At 31.1% G+C, this 18,577-nt stretch overlaps 1 pseudogene; it reads right to left on the bottom strand.

The window, feature by feature from the left end:
* Window positions 1-18,053, bottom strand: part of LOC139497566 (uncharacterized) — a 34,763-nt pseudogene extending 16,710 nt beyond the window's left edge.
* Window positions 18,054-18,577: the final 524 nt, after the last annotated feature.

Consider the following 18,577-nt stretch of genomic DNA (forward strand, 5'->3'; position numbering starts at 1 on the left):
TTTTACAAACAATTGCTATTTTAATAGCATAAAAAAACTTATAAACTCTAATGAAAAACACTTGTAAACGACCCCCACCAATTCATGGTGGTATCCATAAAATCTTCTGAATTTAATTTCAATACAAGCAGATAGCTTTTGGTAACATCATTGTAAAATTGTTGTTTTCAGATTTCTGGACCACAAGTATGGGGAAGCCAGTACAAGCTGCTTAATACCTGTGTATTTATATGAACTTTCCACAATATTATACTCATATTTATAATAAAATGTGCGTTTGTCTCTGCAAGTGGCGTCTCCCATGTGAGAGTTTGTGGTTATTTGATAAATATATTATGTTCGTTTGAGTTTACGAATTAGAATTTAATACTTATTACATATGTATACAATGAGTCTATGTCATATAGGGAAATAAAAATATAAAACCTTCCACATGAAACCGACTTTAAATGTAAGAGACACAGAATTGTAATAATACACTTGTATTATTTGTTGCAATATATTCATTCAAATAAGATGATGTGGTATGAATGCAACTATACATCAAACTCACAATGTAGCTAAAGGTAATATTTATTCATATGTTAATTTTATATTTAATATTTGCTCCAGTGAATAAACATAGAAACGTTTGACAGCTTTTGGTAACATCATTGTAAAATTTAAAGCTTTTGGTAACATCATTGTCTTGCGTACTAAATTATAATCCTGGTACTTTTGATAACTATTTAAACCACTGGGTCGATGCCACTGCTGGTGGACGTTTCATCACCAGCCCAGTAGTCAACATTGTGGTGTTGACATGAATATCAATAATGTGGTAATTTTTATAAATTTCCTGTTTACAAAACTTTGACTTTTTCGAAAAACTAAGGATTTTCTTATTCCAGGCATTGATTTCCTTAGCCGTATTTGTCACAACTTTTGAAATTTTGGATCCTCAATGCTCTTCACTTTGTACTTGTTTGGCTTTATCAATTTTCTCGATTTGAGCGTCACTGATGAGTTTTATGTAGACGAATCACGCGTCTGGCGTACTAAATTATAATCCTGGTACTTTTGATAACTATTGATAACAGCTAGCATGTCATCTTATTTTGTCCAACACTATTATTAGTACATACAGAAAGTTGGAAAAACAGACTTTTTCGTATATCAAGTAACAATGTGACAGTTATATTTGTGTGGTCATGAGTAGTAACAATTAAAAAAAAACACGAAATAGAACATGTAGGAGCGTCATATGAATAATTCTTCATGTTTTAATTTATACTAAATATTTCCAAGAGTGTTAGGTAAGAATTGAATTTTTCATTTCGAATTTTTAGACGAAGTGTGCAAGCGTTCATTGAAATACATTTCCGTACATTTCAATACGTTAGTTTGTTAAACTCACGATAATTTTGATTACCGCATTTGTATCAGTTCATTGCATGATACTGACAAAACTGGATCATTTCCATTTCATTTGTACTTTGTTTTCATAGATATTGTTTATGTAAGTTATAATAATTTAAAAATTCCAACTGTATATTTAAAAAAACCCCGATATAAACGTTTAACAGAAAATCAGATTATTACTGATTCAATCAAAGCAATATCTAGCAAATCCAGAAAAGCTTAAAAATGAAAAAAAATGTATTGCAAAATGTTTCCGAAAATGAAAAGAACATAATACTAGTATGTATTAATTTGAAATAGATTGCAATTTTTAAAAATAAATCACTTTGTTTTGACTGGAAAACAATTATAAAAGACATGCAATGCCATATTGTTGTTATTATCAGCAAAGTAACCACATTCAATTGAACCATGTACAGTTGTGTGCTTGCAATCAAATTGTATACTTTGTAATGAACTTCCCTTTTAAGATGATACTTGTATTGTGTGATACTCAATAAAATTGAGAATGGAAATGGGAACGTGTTAAAGAGACAATAACTCGACCATAGAGCAGACAATAGCCGAAGCTCAAGTATGACTTACACGACATCTAAAAGAGCTTCAATTCATCACGAATCCAGCACATGCGCAGCTTATAATAGACACAGAAAGCAACGAAATAGCGCTCATATTGTTTATTCTTCAGAAATTCAAACATCAAATGCACTAGCTATTATTCTTTTTATCTATTTTCGGTTAATATGATATACCAATTTTGTCGTTATTTATGATATAGTAAGAGGTACTTAAATACGTCAATTAGCTTATTTAATTTGCTCTAATGCTAAATTAATAAAGATATTAACTGGAACATGTATTGTATAAGATCCTCATTTAATTATTTTATAACAGTCGCAGGAAATTGATTTTGAATCTATTTGAGTTTAAGTCTAATTTGAATTTTGGAATGGTATCGTAAATTGTTTTTAACAGTTTTAGTGTCATTTTTTTTTTAATGCTTTGAGTGGCGAAAAAAAAAATGAATGCAATCGCATTGAATTACATAATTTGTTTAGAAGTCATGATTGAAGTGACATTTATAAAATTAGTTCTAAAGATTAAAAGTACACAGCAAAATATCATCTAAATGGACACGATAAAACTAGCTGTTTGAGGTACATTTCATGTGTATAATTTAACTATTATTGTCTAGTAGCTGCATAGTACCCAGGTGGTTTAATACAACATTTAGTTACTGGAGTTTTTTGCTTTTTATGTTTTAAATGCTATGCATGGATGACAATGATATAGTGATTCACATAGAGATTTGAAGGGGATGACTTTGAATATTACGATTGATTTCCCTGGGTTTCTTTCAAATGCGCATTCGAAGCTACGAATTAACAATTCATAGTCGCATTTGATAGGTTGTATCATTTGTACAAACATTGTGTAAACATTTATTAAAAGTATGATTTTATCGGTGTTTATTTTTTACTTATTTTAGCATAATTCTTGTTATTTCTCTAACATTTTTTTTATTCTAATAGGATGAAATATTAACCATTTTCCAAATGCGATTCTATATTGTATAAGGTGTCCATTGATTTTCGCTCGACCTCCCATATTTTGTTTTCCAAGAATGCTTGCTTATTCTTGAATAGATAGCATATAAGCTAGTTATAAAACGAGATGGAATCCACCATTTTCTACAAATGGGAATCCATGTTCTAAATCAGGAATTTTACATTTTTTTCATTCGTGACATATGTATTGCTTTTGATTTTGCCATTTTGTAAAGGACTTTCCGTTTTGAATTTCCTTCGGAGTTTCGAATTTATTTTACGTTTGACTTTACTCGAAGAACATTTATGTACTATTTTAGTATCTTAATGGTGTTTATCTTATTGGATTTTGTAAAAAAAAGTTGTATGAAGCAGAAAACATTAGTTCGAGAGTAGAATATTACAATTAGTTTATTGCCCATAAACAGATACATGGCCAACCGCTTTGACTGATTTATGGAGAAGTTCTATGATAATGTAAAGGTGCTGTCATTGTGGTCAAGGAGATCGAATAATAGTTATTAGTTTGTGTCCGAAGATTATACGATTATTTGCTATTATCGGATTTCATAGGAAGATATTACTTACTGTATACGAGGGAATATTATAAATAGCTAATTTTACGACGTAAAAGTACTATCTTAATGTTTCTTTAATCATTGTTAATGACGCCTTTCCAATAATTTTCTACGTCAAATTGTTTATAATTGTGTAGTTTGGTTGATTAAATGTAATGTCATATACGGGAGAAGCACAAAAGGAGATACTTAATTGCAAACCAAATGATATATAGAAGGAAAAGAAAACAAGACGAAAAGAAATATATCTTCAAGAAATAGATATTATAATATAAAATGTAGCAAACAAATAACATTATGACGAGAACAACACTATACAAACGAGGAAGTTCTACACAATATATATATACGCGACGTGGATTTATCGGAAACTACTCTGTAAAGTTTGATATTCAACCAAATTGACGCTACATTGTTAATACTTTATGCTAACACGTAGCCATCAATGCGTTTTCTTTCTATAAACAAGCAATCATAACTAGTGTCCTGAAACCTATAAAGAACATGGCATTTTTTTTTTTTTAGTACAATGTCAACTGTTAACAGAAGTACATAATATTATTCTGTTTGATGTTCTGAAGATCTCGCCTTTCAACTGAATAAACGAAGATCAGACCTTACTATCTGTATCGTTTATAGTTGAAACCGTAAAGTGTTGAACAATAGCTAAATTATTTTTTGAAAATAATCAGTTTGTGTCGTAAAAATGACAAGAGACATTCATTTAGCCTAGAACACTATTGATTTTTATAAAAACACACTTTTCCCGAAATTTTGTACAGTGAAAGTTTTCGGACCACAAGACATAGAAGTTTGTCATTTTTTGTTTGTAGAAATTTTTATGTGTATAAACGACAGTAAGAATAACTGAGGAAAATATTAAATGTTCGTGTTTTACTATAGATTGCAATTTTAAATACAGATGTTTCTTAAACCACACTTCTTTTGGGGGGATATATAATATTCATACTGGTTCCTGGATATAATCTCTATTTTCGTCTCATATAGAAATAACTTGGGACTATAACCAGTATAAAAAAATATTGCTAAGAACTGAATTATGAAGTAGGCACACAGTGGAGGTAGAGGAAGAAGAATTTTAGTGGAAGTTTAATCTCTAACAAGTTCAGGGTTTATAAATGTTAAAAAAATGCCACACAACCCTATGTTTGACCTTTGAATAAAATTGTAGTGCATATCAGCTGTCCATTCTAGGATATGAATTATTACGAAACTTCATGATAAAAGTGCAATAGTTGTTGCCGAAAAGGGAGTTACTATAGAAAATTATATTGTATATATTTACAGAAATGAAACCTATACTCTGTCTCTTGAAAAACAATAATCTTTGTGTCATCGATTATATTTCTTCAAAAATTTCCTCAAAGAAAATAAAAAAATCCTACAAATCATCGACTTAAATCTTCATCCTTAAGCAGTGATAATTTGTGTTTTACGATGACTAATTGCCCGTAGTTTCAACGATTACTTGATCTGTGTCTTTGTATCTCAGAAAAAAAGTGATTAGTGTAGTGTTTAATGATGAAATCGTGCTTTTAGCAGATACTGTTCTTTTCTGCAAAGAATAGTCGGTATATCCAAATGCGGATAATCAAATATAGACGTGTTAATTGATTGTTAAGTGCAGTATATATATATATCCGATAGACATTTTTATTTAAAATCGCAATGACGTATTGCTACTCCAAAACCAAACAAACATTAAAAAAAGTATTTATTCTAAAAAAATATTTGCTAGTGAATGTTAACTTAGTTTCTTAAGAAATATAAGTAAACTGTGTATTTAAATATCAAATCTCAATATCTTTCTACATGTTCTATGTTATATAAGAAAGTAATCACATTGCTAGGAAAAACACAAAAGTTTCGTTTATGTCATAATCTAGTTAATCATAAATTTATAAAAGAAATCATAACGTTTCAGTAAAAGTTAAGTTAGAAAAAAAGTAGTATACTGAAGCATTAAAAAAACGAAAATACATCCTGACCTATATTTAAATGGGGTCAATAAACATTACAATTGAAATCATGTATACGGAAGTCTATGAAGCTATTCAAGTATAAAACAATCATGTTTGTTATAAATTATTGCGAAATCGGATATTGTACTCTTGACAATGTCGGATAAGTCGAAAGAAAAAGATGGTGTGATAGTATTTGAAAGGTATTAATTGATTACTTTTATAATACATTTTCAATCAACTCCTAACGCAAACTTATATACATCTGGAACAGTTTAAGTCATTGCAATGGTTCTGTTAAATTTTGTCCATACATTCATTTAATATTAACAAAATGAAGATATCTGACTTCAATATGCGTCAATGAGGCTTTGAAAACAAAAGTAAACATCTATCATTTGTATTAATAATTTTCAAATGAATGTCATTTTTACAGGACCAGTAGATTAGGAGCCGGACCAGTAGTTTTCACAGTCCACTGGTCTGGCTGGCCAGTTCACAAAACGCTTAAATTCGACCCCTGTTTTTTCATTTGTTGGTTCTTGGCATTACTTTCAGCATCATTTGTTTTATTTATAAATGGAGAAATCCGGATTCCCTGAGAAACATTCTGACAGTCGTAGTACTAAATAGATCACATTAATATACTTTTCATTCAAAGGGATACGGACATTTATGTATAGTTTATCAATCACATTCAAATTCAGGAACCGAAGGTTCTTATTTAATCCGTATTACAGTTGTTTCTGGGTTTATAGCAATCATCAGAAGAAAAAAATGGTGCAGTGAAGTTAAACAAAGATTTCAACCTGATATCTCTATATTCATGATATTATATCCTTTGAATATAGGAGGATATTGCATATTTGACTATGTTTCAATAATTGAACTGAAAGGATATATTAGAACATCAATTTGAACATTTTAACTACGTAATATTTGACATTTGAGTCCATATATTTTTACTAAATATTTCCGTCTGTTACGGGACCACTGACATATTGATATTTTGCGGATTGAACCTAATTAAATATCAGAGGTACCAGGATTATAATTTAGTACGCCAGACGCGCGTTTCGTCTACATAAGACTCATCAGTGACGCTCATAAAACTCATACAAGTTGCCCTGTGCAGTTAGTTAAGCTGTATGATTACATTGCAAAACGTATATTTGAAATTGACTTGGATCTACGAACTGATTACTCTGCAAACAAATTGACATGATAATGGTGAAAATAATTTTGTGTTCCAGTGATTTGACTTCGTTTAGTTTAATCACAAATAGGGACTGAAAAAGATTACCAATTTTTAATGTGCCACGTGAAAGAAATGAAAGGATATAGAGTATCCATCCATGACAGAAACAGCAATTACACAGACAGCAAGTGACGAAATAGCGCTTGTATTGCGCTTGTATTACTAAAATTCATATATCAAACGCTTTAGCTGTTGGTCTTTCATGATAAGGATTTATGATTATATCTGATATAATGTCTTATTCTTTTTAAATGATATTTTTGTAAATATAATATGTCAATTATGTCGTTGTTTGTGATTTTTTCTGCGTTTGAAAATATTTGTAAGTGTTACTTCAGATACATGAATAAGCGTATTAAATAAATCTTATGTTCAATTTATAAAGACATGCACTGGGATTACATAAGATTTTCGTCATTTGAGTTATTTGTAACAAAAGCAGGAAATAATTTTGAAATTATCTAATTTGTAGTCTAATTTTAATTTTGTAATGATATCGTAAATTAGTTTTAAATACATTAAGGGTCAATGTTCTATAATTTTCATGATTATTGTAGCAGAAATAGTGAATTCTATCTAATTTTGTTACACAATTTGTTTGAAATTCATGATTAAAGTGACAATTTTAAATTAGATTATGAAACTTAAAGTACACAGCAACATCTCTTTAAATTGAAATAGGTATACAAAAACTTAGCAGTGTGAGAAAATTTTCATGTTGTCAACTATTGCTATGCGGTAGCTATGTAGTATCCAGGGAATTAAAAAAAAAAAAAAACTCGACATTTTATAACTGAATTTTTCTGTGATTTCTTTTCGTAATGGTATACATGACTGAAACAGCTAAATCAGTATATAATTCACAGAGCTTTGAAAGGGAAGACATTTTAAAATTTGGCGTTTGAATTTGCTGATTTTTTTGTTTAGCGTCTGCGATACTGAGAGTTAGCATTGCATAGACGCAAATGATTGACTTTTTACGACCGTTGTGTATACATTTGGGAAAATAATGGTTTTAAGAGTATTTGTTTCTGAATAATTCTAGCATTATTATTGATCATTGTTTCAATTATATTTTCTCTTGTCGTGCAATATCTCAACTGTCCGAAGACAAGTGTATGTGGTATAATCTTATCATTTAATTTTGCCAGACTGTTACATGTATATGTTTTACAAACATTGGTCCTCAAGCGTACCTTTTTGAGCTTTGTTTCAAAAACAGCTCGGAGGCACACAGCAATCTGTGATATTCATTATAATGCTTACGTTAAAACAAAGTGTACGTGTAAATTACATTGTCTTATTCCGCACACATCCTGAAATGAGAGTAGAAAGCTTTGGCGCCTGTATTTGGAGTCCTGGGTGTTTAAACCTCGAGATGGAATAAAAACACTATAACAAGTACTAAGAATTCACGCGACATATCTTAATTGCGGATCATAGGTAAGTTGATATAAATCGACGGCAAACAAAAGCAAATAAACATGTAAGGACAAATTTTAGACTTGATCTATTGGAGACATTGAAATGTGTCCCAAAGTCTATTCGAAACAGATTTTACACCGATACAAAATAAATCCTGATGATACTTTGAAAACGATGACTATAGCCGATAGTATGTAAAGTATGTAAAACAACATGTCTTACTGTTGTTAGAAAAAGTTAGTGTTTATCATAGAATGTATAAATGAACACAAATGGTTTCTACCATATTACTTTTAGAAAAAGTTCTAAAATTATTCTATAAAACTAAATTCATGTTTACGATGAGCATGACACTTTCAAAACTTATTTACCGGGGGAAAATCTAATTGTTTAAAGTGTTCAGATACACAATATGTTAGGGGTTGGTTTTGCAACCCTTTAAAACCTAATTGAACATTTTCGAATGACAGGATGCAGGGACGACACTTAGAGACTTAATATGTGGACTATTAAATTATCTAGAGAGGTTAGACAAAAAAAGTAGTTTGCGGAAGGAATCCTGACTCTTTTCAGGAAATTAAACATTCTGAAATGACAGGGTTTGAAATTACACATTTCGTATTTGAATTAGCTTGGATGACCACATTTATACTCCATTTTAATACTATAAATTAAACAAATATGGTTCAAAGTATGGGTTGTTATGATTTGCCAAATATATGCATTATATCCAATTGCAGTTGAAGAAGATGACATCTATTGACTTATTGTATGTATCATTCAAGTCATCTGTTTAGAATAAAGATGACAATATATGATTTCAACAATATGTCAATTATTGAACACTTAATGTAGATCATAAGTAAATGTTTTTTGAGACAGAATTTTCTTATAATTTGCCAAAATGAAGATTTTACTATGCTTTTTGCAAAAATATAATAAAAAGTATGGGTCACCATGCTATTTTTCAAGCTATGAGTCGTTGAAAATTGCCTAAATTTGGTTAGTTTGTTCATGAAGAAACACATAAGAGAGCATACACATTTTTCTATGAGATAGAATTTTGAAATGAATTGTCAAAAGATAGGTTTCATTATATGTTTTAAGAAACGAAAGAAAGAAAACATGGTGTCACCGAACTTGTTTTCTTGCCACAAGTAAAAATATAAAATTTCCCTATTAGCCCAGTATAAATTGTGTACTAAGAGAGTCATCTCCTCTTAAATTGCTCATTTGAAAAAAATGATTTTAAAAACCAAAAAGGTTGATATTTGTTAAAATATTTTAGAAAATACAATAAATTAACAAGTTTTCTTTATATAAATAAACAGTCTAACCATTCAATTGCAAATCTGTTTCCAAATTTGCTGATTTGGGCAAATAACTAGACCGATTTTGTACTGTTATTGTACAATCGAAGATGGCGGTATACCATGAATCTACCTTAAATATGCTCCTTTTAGGATGGTTAAATGGCCAAGAATGAATTCGTAAAATGCCAAAAAAAGAAACAAATATATAAGAATTAAATTCCATGGTATTTTTACCATTCCCATGATGCAATCCATATATTTTATATTCATTTAAGGAGGATAAACAAAATTGAGTCAGAAAATAGATAATTCCATATGTCATATAAAGTATATAAAAGTCGATTATTCATTTTGTAGCGGAGGGACTTGTCATTATTGAATTTTTATACGGATATTACCTAAGAAATTCAATTAAAAAAGGTATCACTTCTGTATGATTTACATAAATTCATCCTGTCTTACATCAATGATTTATGTAGAAAACTGAATTGTGTATTCTCAAAACATAAATCATAATTAAATTCCGAACATTTCAGTATGAAAGTTGCATAACTGTCGAATGTAGTTTTTCCTATATGGAATTTCTTCAATTTCATGATGAAATTGTGATTCTAAACGTTGACTTAGGTGTATGTATATCAATAAATTATTTATAGCTTGATAATAGTTTATAGCTTCATAAATGTTCATAATTGTTTATAGCTTCATAATAGTAATACAAAAAGATACAATCATTGTGTAATTAGCTCGGCAATTTGATTTATCGCAATTTAGTTTTCTCTAAGGAGTAATACCACTTGTCAAGGTTTAATAAAAAACAAAAATAAGCAATAAATGACTAAATAGCATCTCCAAAATTAAAATGGACAAACAAAAAGAAATCTCATTACAAAGAGCAAAACCAGAGTTTTTCCTCAAAGACAGATGCAACGGAGATTGTTTTACATGTTTGCTATAGATTTACAAATACAATTAATTTCTGCATTAGGTTTCTTTTAATTCGATATCGTTTAACTCATAAATTCGTTTTTCATTTTATTTGATCTTCCTGTCATTTACTTCCTTTTTGTCAGAGCGAAAATCTGATTATATATTCTGTAAGCTGCAATCAACGTTGCACTTGCATATTAAATTTGATTCAGTCAGCAATTTTCTGTGGAATATTATATAATAGCATCTCCAAAATTAAAATAGACAAACAACAATTCCTTTGTCTATGCATGTGGTACCTCTCTCTACAAAGTTGTCAACTTTGGATTACCTTTAAAATGTCAAATAAGTGAACGTAACATATTCAAGTCTGGTCGATTGAAGGGTTGAAAAAGGGGAATGTATGACAAAGAAAGATATGAAATTTACAATGCACAAGGAAAATATTGAAATACATACGTAGGTGTTAATAATGCCCTTTAAAAGAACCTATCTAGAAACCAGGTTTTTTAAAATATAGAATGAAGAACACGTGTTATAGTTGAGTCTTCAAACAGCGTTATACAGACATTCGTAAAATAGATTTAAAAATGATTACCAAATTAAAGCAGCTGTATATACATGTGTTGTTCATATTAGTTCCCCTCCTCAGTACTGGAAATGAAAAAGATTTGCATTTGTGTAAACTATTCTTAGAAATGAATTTTTAGTGGACAATGATTGATGTTTTACAAGCTTCTCTGATGTATCATGCCATTTCATGTTGATGTACAATGTATTTGTACGTTTATTATACCGAGAAGCATCGTGCTTAAAGCGGTAAAGAATTGATTTTTCATATATTGATTTTTTTGTGATCGTGATCAATGCGTAGCAGCATTTAAATTCATACGAATAAACACGCATGAATGTAGTTCTTATATATAACTATCCGGATAGAATCATTACCTACTCAAAGAAAAAAACCCAAACAAACAAAAAAGTTCCCAAGTCGTTTACTGCAGAAATTATATCTGCTCCAATAAAAATATGTGTGAAATTTATTTTTATAGTTTGCAGGTCATAGCGTTGTGGTGAAACTTTAACGCTACCATTGCAGTGGCAAATTCAGAACAAAAAGTTTCTTGTAGATACTGGCACATGATTAAACACGCGTAATTTGATTCACATCAAGTTGTCCTAAAATTGAAATGTTATTTTGATGCACAGACAGTTTATGCATACATGTCTGTTTAGATCATGACGTAATTCTTTGAAATGTTCACTTTTTACGGTGAAATTTATAGTAGCCGTAGCAGCGATATTGCCAATTTTAAGAAAAGAACATTAAAATGTCAATCTTGCCAACAGAAATCTCATTACATAGAGCAAAACCAGAGTTTTACCTCAAGGACAAATGTAACGTAGATTGTTTTACATGTTTGCAATAGATTTTCAATTTACAAATACGATTAATTTCTGCTTTAAGTTTCTTTTAATTCAATATCGTTTGACACGTAAATTCGTTTTTCATTTTATTTGATCTTCCTGTGATTTACTTCGTTTTCCTCAAGGAGAAAATAAGATTATATATTCTGTAAGGTGCAATCACCGTTACACTAGCATATTAAATTTGATTCAGTTAGCAATTTTCTATGGAATAACATATTGGTTTTATAGGGGAACAATCAAACATATGACAGTATAAACTGTAGAATTAATTATTTTGAATTCATTGTGCGTCATTCATGTTGTTTTTTATTTAAATTTTAGGTGTAGAGGGTCTTTAAAATCAAATTATATCTATAAAATATACATATATTTTTTACATATATAAAGAAACTCATCATAGATACCGTTTAGCTATGAAATAATTGGTAGTTATTTTAAATAATTGAGTAAATAACTGACTACAAACATGACCAAGAGTGGTATTCCCCTGGCTTTAATGTCAACAGCAATAACAAAACGTATAAACAGTAAAAAAAAATACTGGGCATTACTTCATGACAAAAACATATTGCTTGCTACCTCAGGAATAGATTACCTTAGCTGGATTTGGCAAAACCTTTAGGAATTTTGGTCCTCAATGCTCTTCAAATTCGTACTTCATTTGGCTTTTTATCTTTTTTGGATTCGAGCGTCACTGATGAGTCTATTGAAGACGAAACGCGCGTCTGGCGTATGTACAAAATTTAGTCTTGGTATCTATGATGAGTTCATTTACAAAGTCAGGAATATTACAGTTGTTTTTGCATTCGTTTATGTGTTTAGCTTTTGATTTTATTTTTTGTCTAGGGACTTTTAGTTAAGAACTTTCCTCGGTGCTCGTTATTTTACAAATTTCGCCAATTTAAAAGTGCACATGCAAAGGTCCTAATAAAAGTTTCGAATCCGCCAAAATAACAACCGTCAAAATATTTCGTATACCTTATTCAATGAAAATCGCGAAATTTAACACCTGCAAGAATAACACGCTATTCGGTATGCACAAAGGTTTCTTATTTTCTTCTTGAACATACATATACTAACTCTGTGAATGGGACTTAAATTATAATTGGAGCAAATAACATTAATTTTGAATATTAAAAACACTTCCGGAGCACCTGAGATCACCCCTAGTTTTTGGTGAGGTTCGTGTTGCTATTCTTTTTTTTATGTTGTCATGTGTACTATTGTTTGTTTGTTGGTCTTTTTCTTTTTAGCCATGGCGATGTCAGTTTATTTTCGATTTATGAGTTTGACTGTCCCTCTAGTATTTTTCGTTCCTCTTTTAAGTATGCAAGAGACATGTTTGTACATCATGCGCGCTGAAATTAAACAAATAAATTCATATAATACATATATCATTTAAGGAAAATTACAAGAAAGTCTTGTAATACTCATTTCTCATTTAAAATTTGCTTTACGCATGGTAAGATTCAATTCAAAAATTTAATTACTCACTTGCATATGCAATAGTCTCATCAAAACACAATTGTTTAAAAAATGATTTGAAATGTATGACACTTGAATAAGAAAAAAGTACATCCTCCGGGTATTTGTATGGCAACATCCTGAGCAGTTAGAATCAAACATTTTTGCAATGTACTTCAAGATCTTAATGAGTCAATACTGAATTAATAAAAGATTTAGGGGCGAAATGAATCTGGTTGTATACTAAAGATGTCCAAAGGTCTAAAAGAACACATACAAACTAAATCAATGTCATGTTCATATAGAAACCCTTTGCCTTTTATATCCTTTAAACAAGTGTTCAGTATACAAAAATTAAAAACTGAAAAAAACAACAGAAATCAAAACGTACTGCACCACATCTGCATTGGATGGTTAATGTCTCTTCAGTTTATACAATATTTCCTTTCGTTAAGCTCAAAGATTGGTTACTATGTCGAAGACATGTATTCCTTCGACTTGACATCAAAGATACCATAGATACCGTTAGGTCTGCCTTGGATGTTGACTTACAATCTAAAACTCAGGTTAAATCACCTTTGTCTTCGGAAAATGTCTGTACGTGGCGGGTTTCTTAAATATGACAGTTGTATAGTTGGTTGATAACTTTTGCATGCCACAAAACCAGGTTCAACCCACCATTTTGTACTGTAAACAGTTCCTGTACCATTCAGGAATATGGCCATTGTTATATTATAGTTCGTTTCTGTGTGTGTTACATTTTAACGTTGCGTCATTTGTTTTCTCTTATTTTTTAGTGTAAATTCACATTGCGATAAGACGTGTCGCGGTACTTGTCTATCCAAAATTCATGTATTTGGTTTTGATGTTATGTTTGTTATTCTCGTGGGATTTTTTCTGTGTGTGTTACATTGTAGTGTTGTGTCGTTGTTTTCCTCTTATATTAATGCGTTTCCCTCAGTTTTAGTTTGTTACCCCATAGTTTGTCCATGGAATTATGAGTTTGAACAGCGGTATACTACTGTTGCCTTCATTTGCTATTGTATAAATATTCAAATGATTTATTGAATTTACTTGAAAGATCGGTACTTTTGTCTTCTTCCTTAACATTTAGAAATTGTTAACAAGAATCGATAAAGACCACAGACGATATCAGCTTCCTTTTTTCAAATCTCCAATTGCATTGTCGTCCGCAAAGAGGGTCTGCGAAGTTCAGACTACCATAGGGAAATACGGTTATGTTGGCTGGTAACATATTACTTAGGCAATGGGTTTATAGGAAGAAGACCTCAGGTAACCATATACTATTAGTATTGATATTCCCCTGTCACCTAGTCGAAGCATAGTTTATAATTGACTAAACAGCAAACAGGTTTCAATTGAGAACACGTCCTTAAGTTGACGTAGAACGAATAAAGATGAGAAAATAACCAGAACAGAATTCTAGTAATTGGATTTCCAAGAATTTATTACAAGTTATGACGTCTCTTCCAGCATTTCTGTCTTGTTTTGAACTCCCAGTTATCTGTATTATTCTAAACCGATATTAATTTTGAAAAATTGTAACTTTAATAATATACTCGTACCATGCATTACCTCAAAATATGCATAGAGGATAAAAATGAAGATGTGGTATGTTTGCCAATGAAATAACTCTCCATAGGAGACATACAGAAATCAGCAACTTTATGTCCCCGTACGGCCTTCAGCAATGACCAAAGCCCACTCCGCATAGTCAGCTATAAAAAAGACCCGAAATGACAATGTAAAATAATTCAACGAGAAAACTACTTGACTAATTATAACGCAAAAACAAATTACACAAAACAAATATGTGAAATATAAACAAAAGACAACCACTGAATTAAACATGTTAAAGGCTCTTGACTTGGGAAAGTCACACACAAACATAATGTGGCGGGAGTTTTTCCTAAAGTCCATATATATAATGTATATAACAGAAGCATAAAAGACTGATGTCAGTAGACCTAATAAATCAGTTAACAGATCAGTTTAGTTCTTATCTTTTCCAACAAAATACTTGTTTGTCAATGTGATAGAACATGCACATTTGTAAGAATAGAGGCTCATATTCATCTTTGAATGCAGATGACACGACTTGTAAGAATTATATTTACCATTTGCTTTCAAGATAGGAAAACATTATCAAGCTTTAATGTTTTTTTTTACACAAATTGATACTAAGCACCTAGTAAAGAAATGTATCAAATTCCTGAAATAGAAAACAAACTATATGTATATTACTATTTGAAAAAATATTCAAACCGTTGGTTTTGCATCAGCCTCATTAAACGTCTGTTGTATGTATGACTACGTTGCAATTAAAACTGGATAGATGGCGTACACATGTATACGTTTGTGATAGTTGCAGTTAAATACATATGTCAAAGAAAGGTTTGTATTTTGTAACACTCAGTTGTAAACAATTATTACCATCGGCAATGTGCACCGCCGTAATTAATGTTATAATTCTCCTCTTATATTTAATGCGTTTCCCTCAGTTTTAGTTTGTTACCCCGATTTAGTTATTTGTCCATGGATTTATGAGTTTTGAACAGCGGTATACTACTGTTGCCTTTATTTATGGCTCAATAGACATAATTTGAACTACAGTCATTACTTATAAATAAATTAAATACAACTTTTTAAACACAAAAAAATTATGCAAAAGTAAACGGTAACAAAATGCAACACAATGACGTCATATGTCAGTGCGGAGTAATTTATTGAAAGTTCACAATTGGAAAGCTGAAATCATCTCTTTTGTCGTAAAGTTTTGTTTTCAACCGACCCTCATTTCTTTATTATTATGAGGCTGACTTCATACAGGAACTTCTTAGGAATAAAGATAATAGTTAGCAATATCCTTAAACTCTACTTTCCGCTATATACATGATATAGGTGATGGTCTTTCACTAGATAATTCAAAATTTGGTGACTATGTTGAACGCATATATCCCATTGAACTAAGGATAGAGGATACAACAGATACAGTTATGTCGACCTCATATCTTGACTTACATCTATAAATTGACAATGAGGGTTGGTTGAAAACTACACTTTACGACAAAAGAGATGATTTCAGCTTTCCAATTGTGAACTATCCATTTCTAAGTAGCAACATTCCAGCAGCACCTGTATACGGTGTATATATCTCCCGATTGATACGATATTCCCGTGCTTGCATTTCCTATCATGATTTTCTTGATAGAGGGTTGTTGCTCACAAGGAAGCTAATAAATCAAGAGTTCCAAATGGTTAAGTTGAAAACATCCCTTCGTAAATTTTACGGACGCCATCACGAGTAGGTTGACCGTTGTGGAATTACCGTTTCACAAATGATATCTGATATGTTACTTATGTCGTAAGTACAATCCCCTCTCCTTTTATGAATACTACCTACCGAATTAGACTATTTACACGACGGGTGCCACATGTGGAGCAGGATATGATTACCCTTCCGGAGCACTCGAGATCACCCTTAGTTTTTGGTGGGGTTCGTGTTATTTATTCTTTATTTTTCTATGGTGTGTCATGTGTCCTATTGTTTGTCTGTTTGTCTTTTTCATTTTTAGCCGCCATGGCAATTTCAGTTTATTTTCAATTTATGAGTTTGATTGTCCCTCTGGTATCTGTTGTCCCTCTTTTACGTCAGTTCAGTAATCGCCGCCATGATGCCTGCTTCCATTTTATCCGGAGAATTGAAATACACAATTATTGAATGCTGAGTTGAAAATAAATCCTGATGACATGAAGTTGTTTGATGGGAGAGAACGGATGTAACATTTGAAGTAACACTGGCACTTTCAGCTGTTGACACGATAAGTACTGGTGCTGGAGTAGATTTTGGTGCAGACACGTCATAGACTGGTGATATAGACGATAGATTTGCACTCAAGCTTTCCTTTTGAACTTTAGAACATCCACAGTTATAACTTTTGACAGAGCTCTCGTTTTTGTGCCCGCTTATGTACATTATATGCCTGAGCTCAAACCCGGCATCATTCATACCTTGAATGGAAGTTGCGCGGAGAAAATGTGCTGTGCATAATCTAGAGCATCCAGCATTCATAGATATATCTCCAATAAATCTTGAAAACTGGAACTGCTAAACCGACTTCATTGAAAACCATATGTTTTGTTCATCTGGTAATAGATTTGCATCTTAATCACAGTGATAAGAGAGTGATTCTACTTTAGGATCTGTTTATTCAATCAGTAGCTTCAAATCATTCACAGGACATTTGTCAGTTGTTTTTTCATACATACTTTTGTTGGCAGAAGCCTAAGAATTGCCAAGTTCACCTTGCACATTTTTTTTGACGTGTTTCATGTGAAAGTGTAACATATGTCCTGTCATTCTCATCTTTTTGAGATGTGAACGATGAAAGATTAAATTGCTGGAGAAATTCTAGACCTCGTGAGACAAAATGCATAACCAAATTGTACTAAACCCTATAGCGAAGAAGGACTGGGTTTCCAGCAGAATACAGGTATGTACTAATTTTATAGAGATCTAACTGCGAACTAACTTCCTTGTGCTTTGTAGGTCTAGATAAACCACTTTTCATGTTGTACTTTAATTTCCCATCCAAAATGTCATTTGACATCTTGAATTTTTTGTTCCGGACTATGTCAATATCCATATTTAGATCTCTAAGAAACCTGTTGATGCTTGCCCTGATACTTTTTATGATATTCATATGTCTGAGCTGACGCCATTTCTTTTTTTTTTTGCGAATTTGAGGTAGCCCCTGCCAAATATTTGCCCAATATAATGTTTAAATCTTCAGATGATACAGTAGCTAAGTAGACGTGATTCACCATGACTTTACTGTTCCATTCTGTAACAAAAAAGCAGAATAACATGTAATAATTATCAAAATATTAATTTAATCTTAAAGATAAAGTTTATACAAATTTTTTGTACTAGGCCATTACTTTGAATTGTAAAATATTTGTCTTTTCGAGTATTTTTATACATGATTGCGGTATGAGATTTGCTCATTGTAGAAGGCCGTATAATGACGCCTACTAGTTGTTAAGACCTGTATCATTTTGTCACTTGTGGAGATGTCTCATTGACAATTATACCGCATCTTCTTATATTTTATATTAAAAAGAAGGAACATTGTACATGTATATGGAATAACAGATTTAGATAGCTCAAATTAGAGCATTCAATTTAAAATTGAAAGGTTCCAGGGTCAAACCCTGGTCTTAATAT

The sequence above is a fragment of the Mytilus edulis genome, chromosome 12 (assembly GCF_963676685.1).
Source record: "Mytilus edulis chromosome 12, xbMytEdul2.2, whole genome shotgun sequence".
Lineage (NCBI taxonomy): Eukaryota > Metazoa > Mollusca > Bivalvia > Mytilida > Mytilidae > Mytilus > Mytilus edulis.